This window comes from Lampetra planeri, chromosome 4 (assembly GCF_965212315.1).
Source record: "Lampetra planeri chromosome 4, kcLamPlan1.2.h2, whole genome shotgun sequence".
Classification (NCBI taxonomy): Eukaryota; Metazoa; Chordata; class Hyperoartia; order Petromyzontiformes; family Petromyzontidae; genus Lampetra; species Lampetra planeri.
In genome coordinates, this window is record NC_136110.1 from 16,748,107 (window position 1) to 16,763,260 (window position 15,154).

The 15,154-nt window shown below is 48.8% G+C and overlaps 1 pseudogene; it reads right to left on the reverse strand.

Moving 5' to 3' along the window:
* Window positions 1-163: 163 nt before the first annotated feature.
* LOC144718410 (18S ribosomal RNA) lies at window positions 164-773 on the reverse strand (annotated as a pseudogene).
* Window positions 774-15,154: the final 14,381 nt, after the last annotated feature.

Here is a 15,154-nt window from a genome sequence, read left to right on the forward strand (position 1 = left end):
AATTTTCTCAAAGTAAACGCTTCGGACCCCCACAGGACACTCAACCAAGAGCATCCGGGGAGCACCGAGAGGTGGGGGCCGGGACAGGCAGTGACACACCTCGCGGCGGACCGCAAGCCCCTTCCCAAGATCCAACTACGAGCTTTTTAACTGCAACAGCTTTAATATACGCTATTGGAGCTGGAATTACCGCGGCTGCTGGCACCAGACTTGCCCTCCAATGGATCCTCGTTAAAGGATTTAAAGTGTACTCATTCCAATTACAGGGCCTCGAAAGAGTCCTGTATTGTTATTTTTCGTCACTACCTCCCCGAGTCGGGAGTGGGTAATTTGCGCGCCTGCTGCCTTCCTTGGATGTGGTAGCCGTTTCTCAGGCTCCCTCTCCGGAATCGAACCCTGATTCCCCGTTACCCGTGGTCACCATGGTAGGCACGGAGCCTGCCATCGTAAGTTGATAGGGCAGACATTCGAAAGATACGTCGCCAGCACCAGGGCCGTGCGATCTGCCCACGTGGTTATCCAGAGTCACCAAAGCGTCCGGGCAAGCCCGGATTGGTTTTGGTCTAATAAGTGCACGCATCCCCGGAGGTCAGCGCTCGTCAGCATGTATTAGCTCTAGAATTACCACAGTTATCCAAGCAACGGTCGAGCGATCAAAGGAACCATAACTGATTTAATGAGCCATTCGCAGTTTCACTGTAACATCCGTTTGCACGCAGACATGCATGGCTTAATCTTTGAGACAAGCATATGCTACTGGCAGGATCAACCAGGTAGCTGGCGGCTTTCGACTCTCCACTCGCCAAAAGCACGCCATGGTGACCAGGCGCCCAGCCCAAAGGCTCGCCTGGCTCACACACAGCGTTTGCGGGCCCCAGCCTGCCCAAGTAGGGCAGGCAGGAGTCACTCTCCTGAGGCAAGCATGCACCCAGGCAGAGGAGAGTCCCCACACGCGTCCAAATTCGGACGGACAGGACCCCCACGCACACCATGTAAACACACCCTTTTGGCACGGACTTCACACAACACAAACCACCACAAGGAGGGGCCTCGCTTTGTCGTGTATGCTACCCCCGTTTGGCAACCTGACGGTGCTGAAAGCTCACAAAACACAGGGCTTCCCACAAGGCCAGCCACTTTGAGGCAGCTGTAAGCGCACCACACACACCCTACGTGGGGTGGGGAGGGAAGGAGCAGGGGTCGACCCCACATGCCTGCAAACCTCTAGAGCGGCCTTACAATGCTCGCTACTCTATGGACCGGCAACGGCAATTGAAACCAACCCTAAAATTCTTGCACAGTTGGCAGCCTTCCTTGGCACAAGACCAAACAGCGCAGCGAACCCGTGCAGCACCAACCCAAGGGGACAGCCTTCCCCACACACTCTGGAGGAGAAGAGGCTCCCTCGGGCTGAGTCACACAGCTCAAGATACTCGCTCATTCACGGAAAACTTGGGAAACAAAACCTGCTGACACACACCACTTATGCATCGCATGAAGATTGCCATTGTCCATACACTTGTGCAGGTGCGATGGAAATATTTTCTCGTTTTGGTGTATGCTATATTTTTACAGACAGCTACCGACAAACGGTAGAAATTAGCGGGGATAGGCCTCAGACATTACCCAAAGCTCCGGGAACGTGAGCGACGCAAGACGAATGGGCATTTTAAAGCAGATCTATGGCAGTTACTGACAGTGCCTGGCGTGGGTTACTTGTCTCCGTTGTCGAGAGGGGAAGACGACCCATGTATATGTAAAGGGCGATTTTTTTAGCAACCGTTAAGGCTGTTTTTCCCCTTCACTTGTATCGAGAGGGAAGCAAAGAACATGTATGGCGTGTACGTTTTTTTACGAATTTTCATTAGCAATCTAACGACATGAATTGCGAAGACGTTTTTTGAACAATTGTATTCCTTTCCCAAAACATCGAGTGTTAGTGTATAAAACCGCTAGAGAAAATAAATTGGCAGGCGAAACTTAAAAAGGAGAGACCCATGAACAGCATGGCCAGGCGGCTCACCTCGACGTTTTTCCCCCGAGCAAAGTCCGCCGAGACCCCCTGTATCCCACGGGGATGTACTGGCGTGCACTTAAAGGTTGATGCCGCTCTGTTACTTGGGAAACGAACCACAAGCCAAATCCAGCTAATTTGTGAATGACTTAGCTCTCCTGCTTTCTCGAGAACGTGCTTTTTTCGTCGGATGAAACTTCCACAGGCTTTTCCAGCAGATTTGCACCTGCACTCAAAAAAGTCAAAATTTTTACACATAGACCCCATCAAACGGGAGAAATTGGCCCGGATTGCTCTCATGTGCGTTACGGGGCATCGTTTCTCTCGCGCCGAATTCTCTCGAGCTGGGAAATCGCTCATTTTTGCGTCGCCAAATATCGTACGAACGCCGTGAAACTTCCACAGGCTTTTTCAGCAGATTTGCACCTGCACTCAAAAAAGTCAAAATTTTTACACATAGACCCCATCAAACGGGAGAAATTGGCCCGGATTGCTCTCATGTGCGTTACGGGGCATCGTTTCTCTCGCGCCGAATTCCATCGAGCTGGGAAATCGCTCATTTTTGCGTCGCCAAATATCGTACGAACGCCGTGAAACTTCCACAGGCTTTTTCAGCAGATTTGCACCTGCACTCAAAAAAGTCAAAATTTTTACACATAGACCCCATCAAACGGGAGAAATTGGCCCGGATTGCTCTCATGTGCGTTACGGGGCATCGTTTCTCTCGCGCCGAATTCTCTCGAGCTGGGAAATCGCTCATTTTTGCGTCGCCAAATATCGTACGAACGCCGTGAAACTTCCACAGGCTTTTTCAGCAGATTTGCACGTGCACTCAAAAAAGTCAAAATTTTTACACATAGACCCCATCAAACGGGAGAAATTGGCCCGGATTGCTCTCATGTGCGTTACGGGGCATCGTTTCTGTCGCGCCGAATTCCATCGAGCTGGGAAATCGCTCATTTTTGCGTCGCCAAATATCGTACGAACGCCGTGAAACTTCCACAGGCTTTTTCAGCAGATTTGCACGTGCACTCAAAAAAGTCAAAATTTGTACACATAGACCCCATCAAACGGGAGAAATTGGCCCGGATTGCTCTCATGTGCGTTACGGGGCATCGTTTCTCTCGCGCCGAATTCTCTCGAGCTGGGAAATCGCTCATTTTTGCGTCGCCAAATATCGTACGAACGCCGTGAAACTTCCACAGGCTTTTTCAGCAGATTTGCACCTGCACTCAAAAAAGTCAAAATTTTTACACATAGACCCCATCAAACGGGAGAAATTGGCCCGGATTGCTCTCATGTGCGTTACGGGGCATCGTTTCTGTCGCGCCGAATTCCATCGAGCTGGGAAATCGCTCATTTTTGCGTCGCCAAATATCGTACGAACGCCGTGAAACTTCCACAGGCTTTTCCAGCAGATTTGCACGTGCACTCAAAAAAGTCAAAATTTTTACACATAGACCCCATCAAACGGGAGAAATTGGCCCGGATTGCTCTCATGTGCGTTACGGGGCATCGTTTCTCTCGCGCCGAATTCTCTCGAGCTGGGAAATCGCTCATTTTTGCGTCGCCAAATATCGTACGAACGCCGTGAAACTTCCACAGGCTTTTTCAGCAGATTTGCACGTGCACTCAAAAAAGTCAAAATTTTTACACATAGACCCCATCAAACGGGAGAAATTGGCCGGGATTGCTCTCATGTGCGTTACGGGGCATCGTTTCTCTCGCTCCGAATTCCATCGAGCTGGGAAATCGCTCATTTTTGCGTCGCCAAATATCGTACGAACGCCGTGAAACTTCCACAGGCTTTTTCAGCAGATTTGCACGTGCACTCAAAAAAGTCAAAATTTTTACACATAGACCCCATCAAACGGGAGAAATTGGCCGGGATTGCTCTCATGTGCGTTACGGGGCATCGTTTCTCTCGCGCCGAATTCCATCGAGCTGGGAAATCGCTCATTTTTGCGTCGCCAAATATCGTACGAACGCCGTGAAACTTCCACAGGCTTTTCCAGCAGATTGGCACGTGCACTCAAAAAAGTCAAAATTTGTACACATAGACCCCATCAAACGGGAGAAATTGGCCGGGATTGCTCTCATGTGCGTTACGGGGCATCGTTTCTCTCGCTCCGAATTCCATCGAGCTGGGAAATCGCTCATTTTTGCGTCGCCAAATATCGTACGAACGCCGTGAAACTTCCACAGGCTTTTCCAGCAGATTTGCACCTGCACTCAAAAAAGTCAAAATTTTTACACATAGACCCCATCAAACGGGAGAAATTGGCCCGGATTGCTCTCATGTGCGTTACGGGGCATCGTTTCTCTCGCGCCGAATTCTCTCGAGCTGGGAAATCGCTCATTTTTGCGTCGCCAAATATCGTACGAACGCCGTGAAACTTCCACAGGCTTTTTCAGCAGATTTGCACCTGCACTCAAAAAAGTCAAAATTTTTACACATAGACCCCATCAAACGGGAGAAATTGGCCCGGATTGCTCTCATGTGCGTTACGGGGCATCGTTTCTCTCGCGCCGAATTCCATCGAGCTGGGAAATCGCTCATTTTTGCGTCGCCAAATATCGTACGAACGCCGTGAAACTTCCACAGGCTTTTTCAGCAGATTTGCACGTGCACTCAAAAAAGTCAAAATTTTTACACATAGACCCCATCAAACGGGAGAAATTGGCCCGGATTGCTCTCATGTGCGTTACGGGGCATCGTTTCTCTCGCGCCGAATTCTCTCGAGCTGGGAAATCGCTCATTTTTGCGTCGCCAAATATCGTACGAACGCCGTGAAACTTCCACAGGCTTTTTCAGCAGATTTGCACGTGCACTCAAAAAAGTCAAAATTTGTACACATAGACCCCATCAAACGGGAGAAATTGGCCGGGATTGCTCTCATGTGCGTTACGGGGCATCGTTTCTCTCGCTCCGAATTCCATCGAGCTGGGAAATCGCTCATTTTTGCGTCGCCAAATATCGTACGAACGCCGTGAAACTTCCACAGGCTTTTTCAGCAGATTTGCACGTGCACTCAAAAAAGTCAAAATTTTTACACATAGACCCCATCAAACGGGAGAAATTGGCCGGGATTGCTCTCATGTGCGTTACGGGGCATCGTTTCTCTCGCGCCGAATTCCATCGAGCTGGGAAATCGCTCATTTTTGCGTCGCCAAATATCGTACGAACGCCGTGAAACTTCCACAGGCTTTTCCAGCAGATTTGCACGTGCACTCAAAAAAGTCAAAATTTTTACACATAGACCCCATCAAACGGGAGAAATTGGCCCGGATTGCTCTCATGTGCGTTACGGGGCATCGTTTCTCTCGCGCCGAATTCTCTCGAGCTGGGAAATCGCTCATTTTTGCGTCGCCAAATATCGTACGAACGCCGTGAAACTTCCACAGGCTTTTTCAGCAGATTTGCACCTGCACTCAAAAAAGTCAAAATTTTTACACATAGACCCCATCAAACGGGAGAAATTGGCCCGGATTGCTCTCATGTGCGTTACGGGGCATCGTTTCTCTCGCTCCGAATTCCATCGAGCTGGGAAATCGCTCATTTTTGCGTCGCCAAATATCGTACGAACGCCGTGAAACTTCCACAGGCTTTTTCAGCAGATTTGCACGTGCACTCAAAAAAGTCAAAATTTTTACACATAGACCCCATCAAACGGGAGAAATTGGCCGGGATTGCTCTCATGTGCGTTACGGGGCATCGTTTCTCTCGCGCCGAATTCCATCGAGCTGGGAAATCGCTCATTTTTGCGTCGCCAAATATCGTACGAACGCCGTGAAACTTCCACAGGCTTTTCCAGCAGATTTGCACGTGCACTCAAAAAAGTCAAAATTTTTACACATAGACCCCATCAAACGGGAGAAATTGGCCCGGATTGCTCTCATGTGCGTTACGGGGCATCGTTTCTCTCGCGCCGAATTCTCTCGAGCTGGGAAATCGCTCATTTTTGCGTCGCCAAATATCGTACGAACGCCGTGAAACTTCCACAGGCTTTTTCAGCAGATTTGCACCTGCACTCAAAAAAGTCAAAATTTTTACACATAGACCCCATCAAACGGGAGAAATTGGCCCGGATTGCTCTCATGTGCGTTACGGGGCATCGTTTCTCTCGCTCCGAATTCCATCGAGCTTGGAAATCGCTCATTTTTGCGTCGCCAAATATCGTACGAACGCCGTGAAACTTCCACAGGCTTTTCCAGCAGATTTGCACCTGCACTCAAAAAAGTCAAAATTTTTACACATAGACCCCATCAAACGGGAGAAATTGGCCCGGATTGCTCTCATGTGCGTTACGGGGCATCGTTTCTGTCGCGCCGAATTCCATCGAGCTGGGAAATCGCTCATTTTTGCGTCGCCAAATATCGTACGAACGCCGTGAAACTTCCACAGGCTTTTCCAGCAGATTGGCACGTGCACTCAAAAAAGTCAAAATTTGTACACATAGACCCCATCAAACGGGAGAAATTGGCCGGGATTGCTCTCATGTGCGTTACGGGGCATCGTTTCTCTCGCTCCGAATTCCATCGAGCTGGGAAATCGCTCATTTTTGCGTCGCCAAATATCGTACGAACGCCGTGAAACTTCCACAGGCTTTTCCAGCAGATTGGCACGTGCACTCAAAAAAGTCAAAATTTGTACACATAGACCCCATCAAACGGGAGAAATTGGCCCGGATTGCTCTCATGTGCGTTACGGGGCATCGTTTCTCTCGCGCCGAATTCTCTCGAGCTGGGAAATCGCTCATTTTTGCGTCGCCAAATATCGTACGAACGCCGTGAAACTTCCACAGGCTTTTTCAGCAGATTTGCACCTGCACTCAAAAAAGTCAAAATTTTTACACATAGACCCCATCAAACGGGAGAAATTGGCCCGGATTGCTCTCATGTGCGTTACGGGGCATCGTTTCTCTCGCTCCGAATTCCATCGAGCTTGGAAATCGCTCATTTTTGCGTCGCCAAATATCGTACGAACGCCGTGAAACTTCCACAGGCTTTTCCAGCAGATTTGCACCTGCACTCAAAAAAGTCAAAATTTTTACACATAGACCCCATCAAACGGGAGAAATTGGCCCGGATTGCTCTCATGTGCGTTACGGGGCATCGTTTCTGTCGCGCCGAATTCCATCGAGCTGGGAAATCGCTCATTTTTGCGTCGCCAAATATCGTACGAACGCCGTGAAACTTCCACAGGCTTTTCCAGCAGATTGGCACGTGCACTCAAAAAAGTCAAAATTTGTACACATAGACCCCATCAAACGGGAGAAATTGGCCGGGATTGCTCTCATGTGCGTTACGGGGCATCGTTTCTCTCGCGCCGAATTCTCTCGAGCTGGGAAATCGCTCATTTTTGCGTCGCCAAATATCGTACGAACGCCGTGAAACTTCCACAGGCTTTTTCAGCAGATTTGCACGTGCACTCAAAAAAGTCAAAATTTTTACACATAGACCCCATCAAACGGGAGAAATTGGCCCGGATTGCTCTCATGTGCGTTACGGGGCATCGTTTCTGTCGCGCCGAATTCCATCGAGCTGGGAAATCGCTCATTTTTGCGTCGCCAAATATCGTACGAACGCCGTGAAACTTCCACAGGCTTTTTCAGCAGATTTGCACGTGCACTCAAAAAAGTCAAAATTTGTACACATAGACCCCATCAAACGGGAGAAATTGGCCCGGATTGCTCTCATGTGCGTTACGGGGCATCGTTTCTCTCGCGCCGAATTCTCTCGAGCTGGGAAATCGCTCATTTTTGCGTCGCCAAATATCGTACGAACGCCGTGAAACTTCCACAGGCTTTTTCAGCAGATTTGCACCTGCACTCAAAAAAGTCAAAATTTTTACACATAGACCCCATCAAACGGGAGAAATTGGCCCGGATTGCTCTCATGTGCGTTACGGGGCATCGTTTCTGTCGCGCCGAATTCCATCGAGCTGGGAAATCGCTCATTTTTGCGTCGCCAAATATCGTACGAACGCCGTGAAACTTCCACAGGCTTTTCCAGCAGATTTGCACGTGCACTCAAAAAAGTCAAAATTTTTACACATAGACCCCATCAAACGGGAGAAATTGGCCCGGATTGCTCTCATGTGCGTTACGGGGCATCGTTTCTCTCGCGCCGAATTCTCTCGAGCTGGGAAATCGCTCATTTTTGCGTCGCCAAATATCGTACGAACGCCGTGAAACTTCCACAGGCTTTTTCAGCAGATTTGCACGTGCACTCAAAAAAGTCAAAATTTTTACACATAGACCCCATCAAACGGGAGAAATTGGCCGGGATTGCTCTCATGTGCGTTACGGGGCATCGTTTCTCTCGCTCCGAATTCCATCGAGCTGGGAAATCGCTCATTTTTGCGTCGCCAAATATCGTACGAACGCCGTGAAACTTCCACAGGCTTTTTCAGCAGATTTGCACGTGCACTCAAAAAAGTCAAAATTTTTACACATAGACCCCATCAAACGGGAGAAATTGGCCGGGATTGCTCTCATGTGCGTTACGGGGCATCGTTTCTCTCGCGCCGAATTCCATCGAGCTGGGAAATCGCTCATTTTTGCGTCGCCAAATATCGTACGAACGCCGTGAAACTTCCACAGGCTTTTCCAGCAGATTGGCACGTGCACTCAAAAAAGTCAAAATTTGTACACATAGACCCCATCAAACGGGAGAAATTGGCCGGGATTGCTCTCATGTGCGTTACGGGGCATCGTTTCTCTCGCTCCGAATTCCATCGAGCTGGGAAATCGCTCATTTTTGCGTCGCCAAATATCGTACGAACGCCGTGAAACTTCCACAGGCTTTTCCAGCAGATTTGCACCTGCACTCAAAAAAGTCAAAATTTTTACACATAGACCCCATCAAACGGGAGAAATTGGCCCGGATTGCTCTCATGTGCGTTACGGGGCATCGTTTCTCTCGCGCCGAATTCTCTCGAGCTGGGAAATCGCTCATTTTTGCGTCGCCAAATATCGTACGAACGCCGTGAAACTTCCACAGGCTTTTTCAGCAGATTTGCACGTGCACTCAAAAAAGTCAAAATTTTTACACATAGACCCCATCAAACGGGAGAAATTGGCCCGGATTGCTCTCATGTGCGTTACGGGGCATCGTTTCTCTCGCGCCGAATTCCATCGAGCTGGGAAATCGCTCATTTTTGCGTCGCCAAATATCGTACGAACGCCGTGAAACTTCCACAGGCTTTTTCAGCAGATTTGCACCTGCACTCAAAAAAGTCAAAATTTTTACACATAGACCCCATCAAACGGGAGAAATTGGCCCGGATTGCTCTCATGTGCGTTACGGGGCATCGTTTCTCTCGCGCCGAATTCTCTCGAGCTGGGAAATCGCTCATTTTTGCGTCGCCAAATATCGTACGAACGCCGTGAAACTTCCACAGGCTTTTTCAGCAGATTTGCACGTGCACTCAAAAAAGTCAAAATTTTTACACATAGACCCCATCAAACGGGAGAAATTGGCCGGGATTGCTCTCATGTGCGTTACGGGGCATCGTTTCTCTCGCTCCGAATTCCATCGAGCTGGGAAATCGCTCATTTTTGCGTCGCCAAATATCGTACGAACGCCGTGAAACTTCCACAGGCTTTTTCAGCAGATTTGCACGTGCACTCAAAAAAGTCAAAATTTTTACACATAGACCCCATCAAACGGGAGAAATTGGCCGGGATTGCTCTCATGTGCGTTACGGGGCATCGTTTCTCTCGCGCCGAATTCCATCGAGCTGGGAAATCGCTCATTTTTGCGTCGCCAAATATCGTACGAACGCCGTGAAACTTCCACAGGCTTTTCCAGCAGATTTGCACCTGCACTCAAAAAAGTCAAAATTTTTACACATAGACCCCATCAAACGGGAGAAATTGGCCCGGATTGCTCTCATGTGCGTTACGGGGCATCGTTTCTCTCGCGCCGAATTCTCTCGAGCTGGGAAATCGCTCATTTTTGCGTCGCCAAATATCGTACGAACGCCGTGAAACTTCCACAGGCTTTTTCAGCAGATTTGCACGTGCACTCAAAAAAGTCAAAATTTGTACACATAGACCCCATCAAACGGGAGAAATTGGCCCGGATTGCTCTCATGTGCGTTACGGGGCATCGTTTCTCTCGCGCCGAATTCTCTCGAGCTGGGAAATCGCTCATTTTTGCGTCGCCAAATATCGTACGAACGCCGTGAAACTTCCACAGGCTTTTTCAGCAGATTTGCACCTGCACTCAAAAAAGTCAAAATTTTTACACATAGACCCCATCAAACGGGAGAAATTGGCCCGGATTGCTCTCATGTGCGTTACGGGGCATCGTTTCTGTCGCGCCGAATTCCATCGAGCTGGGAAATCGCTCATTTTTGCGTCGCCAAATATCGTACGAACGCCGTGAAACTTCCACAGGCTTTTCCAGCAGATTTGCACGTGCACTCAAAAAAGTCAAAATTTTTACACATAGACCCCATCAAACGGGAGAAATTGGCCCGGATTGCTCTCATGTGCGTTACGGGGCATCGTTTCTCTCGCGCCGAATTCTCTCGAGCTGGGAAATCGCTCATTTTTGCGTCGCCAAATATCGTACGAACGCCGTGAAACTTCCACAGGCTTTTTCAGCAGATTTGCACGTGCACTCAAAAAAGTCAAAATTTTTACACATAGACCCCATCAAACGGGAGAAATTGGCCGGGATTGCTCTCATGTGCGTTACGGGGCATCGTTTCTCTCGCTCCGAATTCCATCGAGCTGGGAAATCGCTCATTTTTGCGTCGCCAAATATCGTACGAACGCCGTGAAACTTCCACAGGCTTTTTCAGCAGATTTGCACGTGCACTCAAAAAAGTCAAAATTTTTACACATAGACCCCATCAAACGGGAGAAATTGGCCGGGATTGCTCTCATGTGCGTTACGGGGCATCGTTTCTCTCGCGCCGAATTCCATCGAGCTGGGAAATCGCTCATTTTTGCGTCGCCAAATATCGTACGAACGCCGTGAAACTTCCACAGGCTTTTCCAGCAGATTGGCACGTGCACTCAAAAAAGTCAAAATTTGTACACATAGACCCCATCAAACGGGAGAAATTGGCCGGGATTGCTCTCATGTGCGTTACGGGGCATCGTTTCTCTCGCTCCGAATTCCATCGAGCTGGGAAATCGCTCATTTTTGCGTCGCCAAATATCGTACGAACGCCGTGAAACTTCCACAGGCTTTTCCAGCAGATTTGCACCTGCACTCAAAAAAGTCAAAATTTTTACACATAGACCCCATCAAACGGGAGAAATTGGCCCGGATTGCTCTCATGTGCGTTACGGGGCATCGTTTCTCTCGCGCCGAATTCTCTCGAGCTGGGAAATCGCTCATTTTTGCGTCGCCAAATATCGTACGAACGCCGTGAAACTTCCACAGGCTTTTTCAGCAGATTTGCACGTGCACTCAAAAAAGTCAAAATTTTTACACATAGACCCCATCAAACGGGAGAAATTGGCCCGGATTGCTCTCATGTGCGTTACGGGGCATCGTTTCTGTCGCGCCGAATTCCATCGAGCTGGGAAATCGCTCATTTTTGCGTCGCCAAATATCGTACGAACGCCGTGAAACTTCCACAGGCTTTTTCAGCAGATTTGCACGTGCACTCAAAAAAGTCAAAATTTGTACACATAGACCCCATCAAACGGGAGAAATTGGCCCGGATTGCTCTCATGTGCGTTACGGGGCATCGTTTCTCTCGCGCCGAATTCTCTCGAGCTGGGAAATCGCTCATTTTTGCGTCGCCAAATATCGTACGAACGCCGTGAAACTTCCACAGGCTTTTTCAGCAGATTTGCACCTGCACTCAAAAAAGTCAAAATTTTTACACATAGACCCCATCAAACGGGAGAAATTGGCCCGGATTGCTCTCATGTGCGTTACGGGGCATCGTTTCTGTCGCGCCGAATTCCATCGAGCTGGGAAATCGCTCATTTTTGCGTCGCCAAATATCGTACGAACGCCGTGAAACTTCCACAGGCTTTTCCAGCAGATTTGCACGTGCACTCAAAAAAGTCAAAATTTTTACACATAGACCCCATCAAACGGGAGAAATTGGCCCGGATTGCTCTCATGTGCGTTACGGGGCATCGTTTCTCTCGCGCCGAATTCTCTCGAGCTGGGAAATCGCTCATTTTTGCGTCGCCAAATATCGTACGAACGCCGTGAAACTTCCACAGGCTTTTTCAGCAGATTTGCACGTGCACTCAAAAAAGTCAAAATTTTTACACATAGACCCCATCAAACGGGAGAAATTGGCCGGGATTGCTCTCATGTGCGTTACGGGGCATCGTTTCTCTCGCTCCGAATTCCATCGAGCTGGGAAATCGCTCATTTTTGCGTCGCCAAATATCGTACGAACGCCGTGAAACTTCCACAGGCTTTTTCAGCAGATTTGCACGTGCACTCAAAAAAGTCAAAATTTTTACACATAGACCCCATCAAACGGGAGAAATTGGCCGGGATTGCTCTCATGTGCGTTACGGGGCATCGTTTCTCTCGCGCCGAATTCCATCGAGCTGGGAAATCGCTCATTTTTGCGTCGCCAAATATCGTACGAACGCCGTGAAACTTCCACAGGCTTTTCCAGCAGATTGGCACGTGCACTCAAAAAAGTCAAAATTTGTACACATAGACCCCATCAAACGGGAGAAATTGGCCGGGATTGCTCTCATGTGCGTTACGGGGCATCGTTTCTCTCGCTCCGAATTCCATCGAGCTGGGAAATCGCTCATTTTTGCGTCGCCAAATATCGTACGAACGCCGTGAAACTTCCACAGGCTTTTCCAGCAGATTTGCACCTGCACTCAAAAAAGTCAAAATTTTTACACATAGACCCCATCAAACGGGAGAAATTGGCCCGGATTGCTCTCATGTGCGTTACGGGGCATCGTTTCTCTCGCGCCGAATTCTCTCGAGCTGGGAAATCGCTCATTTTTGCGTCGCCAAATATCGTACGAACGCCGTGAAACTTCCACAGGCTTTTTCAGCAGATTTGCACGTGCACTCAAAAAAGTCAAAATTTTTACACATAGACCCCATCAAACGGGAGAAATTGGCCCGGATTGCTCTCATGTGCGTTACGGGGCATCGTTTCTCTCGCGCCGAATTCCATCGAGCTGGGAAATCGCTCATTTTAGCGTCGCCAAATATCGTACGAACGCCGTGAAACTTCCACAGGCTTTTTCAGCAGATTTGCACCTGCACTCAAAAAAGTCAAAATTTTTACACATAGACCCCATCAAACGGGAGAAATTGGCCCGGATTGCTCTCATGTGCGTTACGGGGCATCGTTTCTCTCGCGCCGAATTCTCTCGAGCTGGGAAATCGCTCATTTTTGCGTCGCCAAATATCGTACGAACGCCGTGAAACTTCCACAGGCTTTTTCAGCAGATTTGCACGTGCACTCAAAAAAGTCAAAATTTTTACACATAGACCCCATCAAACGGGAGAAATTGGCCGGGATTGCTCTCATGTGCGTTACGGGGCATCGTTTCTCTCGCTCCGAATTCCATCGAGCTGGGAAATCGCTCATTTTTGCGTCGCCAAATATCGTACGAACGCCGTGAAACTTCCACAGGCTTTTTCAGCAGATTTGCACGTGCACTCAAAAAAGTCAAAATTTTTACACATAGACCCCATCAAACGGGAGAAATTGGCCGGGATTGCTCTCATGTGCGTTACGGGGCATCGTTTCTCTCGCGCCGAATTCCATCGAGCTGGGAAATCGCTCATTTTTGCGTCGCCAAATATCGTACGAACGCCGTGAAACTTCCACAGGCTTTTCCAGCAGATTTGCACCTGCACTCAAAAAAGTCAAAATTTTTACACATAGACCCCATCAAACGGGAGAAATTGGCCCGGATTGCTCTCATGTGCGTTACGGGGCATCGTTTCTCTCGCGCCGAATTCTCTCGAGCTGGGAAATCGCTCATTTTTGCGTCGCCAAATATCGTACGAACGCCGTGAAACTTCCACAGGCTTTTTCAGCAGATTTGCACCTGCACTCAAAAAAGTCAAAATTTTTACACATAGACCCCATCAAACGGGAGAAATTGGCCCGGATTGCTCTCATGTGCGTTACGGGGCATCGTTTCTCTCGCTCCGAATTCCATCGAGCTTGGAAATCGCTCATTTTTGCGTCGCCAAATATCGTACGAACGCCGTGAAACTTCCACAGGCTTTTCCAGCAGATTTGCACCTGCACTCAAAAAAGTCAAAATTTTTACACATAGACCCCATCAAACGGGAGAAATTGGCCCGGATTGCTCTCATGTGCGTTACGGGGCATCGTTTCTGTCGCGCCGAATTCCATCGAGCTGGGAAATCGCTCATTTTTGCGTCGCCAAATATCGTACGAACGCCGTGAAACTTCCACAGGCTTTTCCAGCAGATTGGCACGTGCACTCAAAAAAGTCAAAATTTGTACACATAGACCCCATCAAACGGGAGAAATTGGCCGGGATTGCTCTCATGTGCGTTACGGGGCATCGTTTCTCTCGCGCCGAATTCTCTCGAGCTGGGAAATCGCTCATTTTTGCGTCGCCAAATATCGTACGAACGCCGTGAAACTTCCACAGGCTTTTTCAGCAGATTTGCACGTGCACTCAAAAAAGTCAAAATTTTTACACATAGACCCCATCAAACGGGAGAAATTGGCCCGGATTGCTCTCATGTGCGTTACGGGGCATCGTTTCTGTCGCGCCGAATTCCATCGAGCTGGGAAATCGCTCATTTTTGCGTCGCCAAATATCGTACGAACGCCGTGAAACTTCCACAGGCTTTTTCAGCAGATTTGCACGTGCACTCAAAAAAGTCAAAATTTGTACACATAGACCCCATCAAACGGGAGAAATTGGCCCGGATTGCTCTCATGTGCGTTACGGGGCATCGTTTCTCTCGCGCCGAATTCTCTCGAGCTGGGAAATCGCTCATTTTTGCGTCGCCAAATATCGTACGAACGCCGTGAAACTTCCACAGGCTTTTTCAGCAGATTTGCACCTGCACTCAAAAAAGTCAAAATTTGTACACATAGACCCCATCAAACGGGAGAAATTGGCCCGGATTGCTCTCATGTGCGTTACGGGGCATCGTTTCTGTCGCGCCGAATTCCAT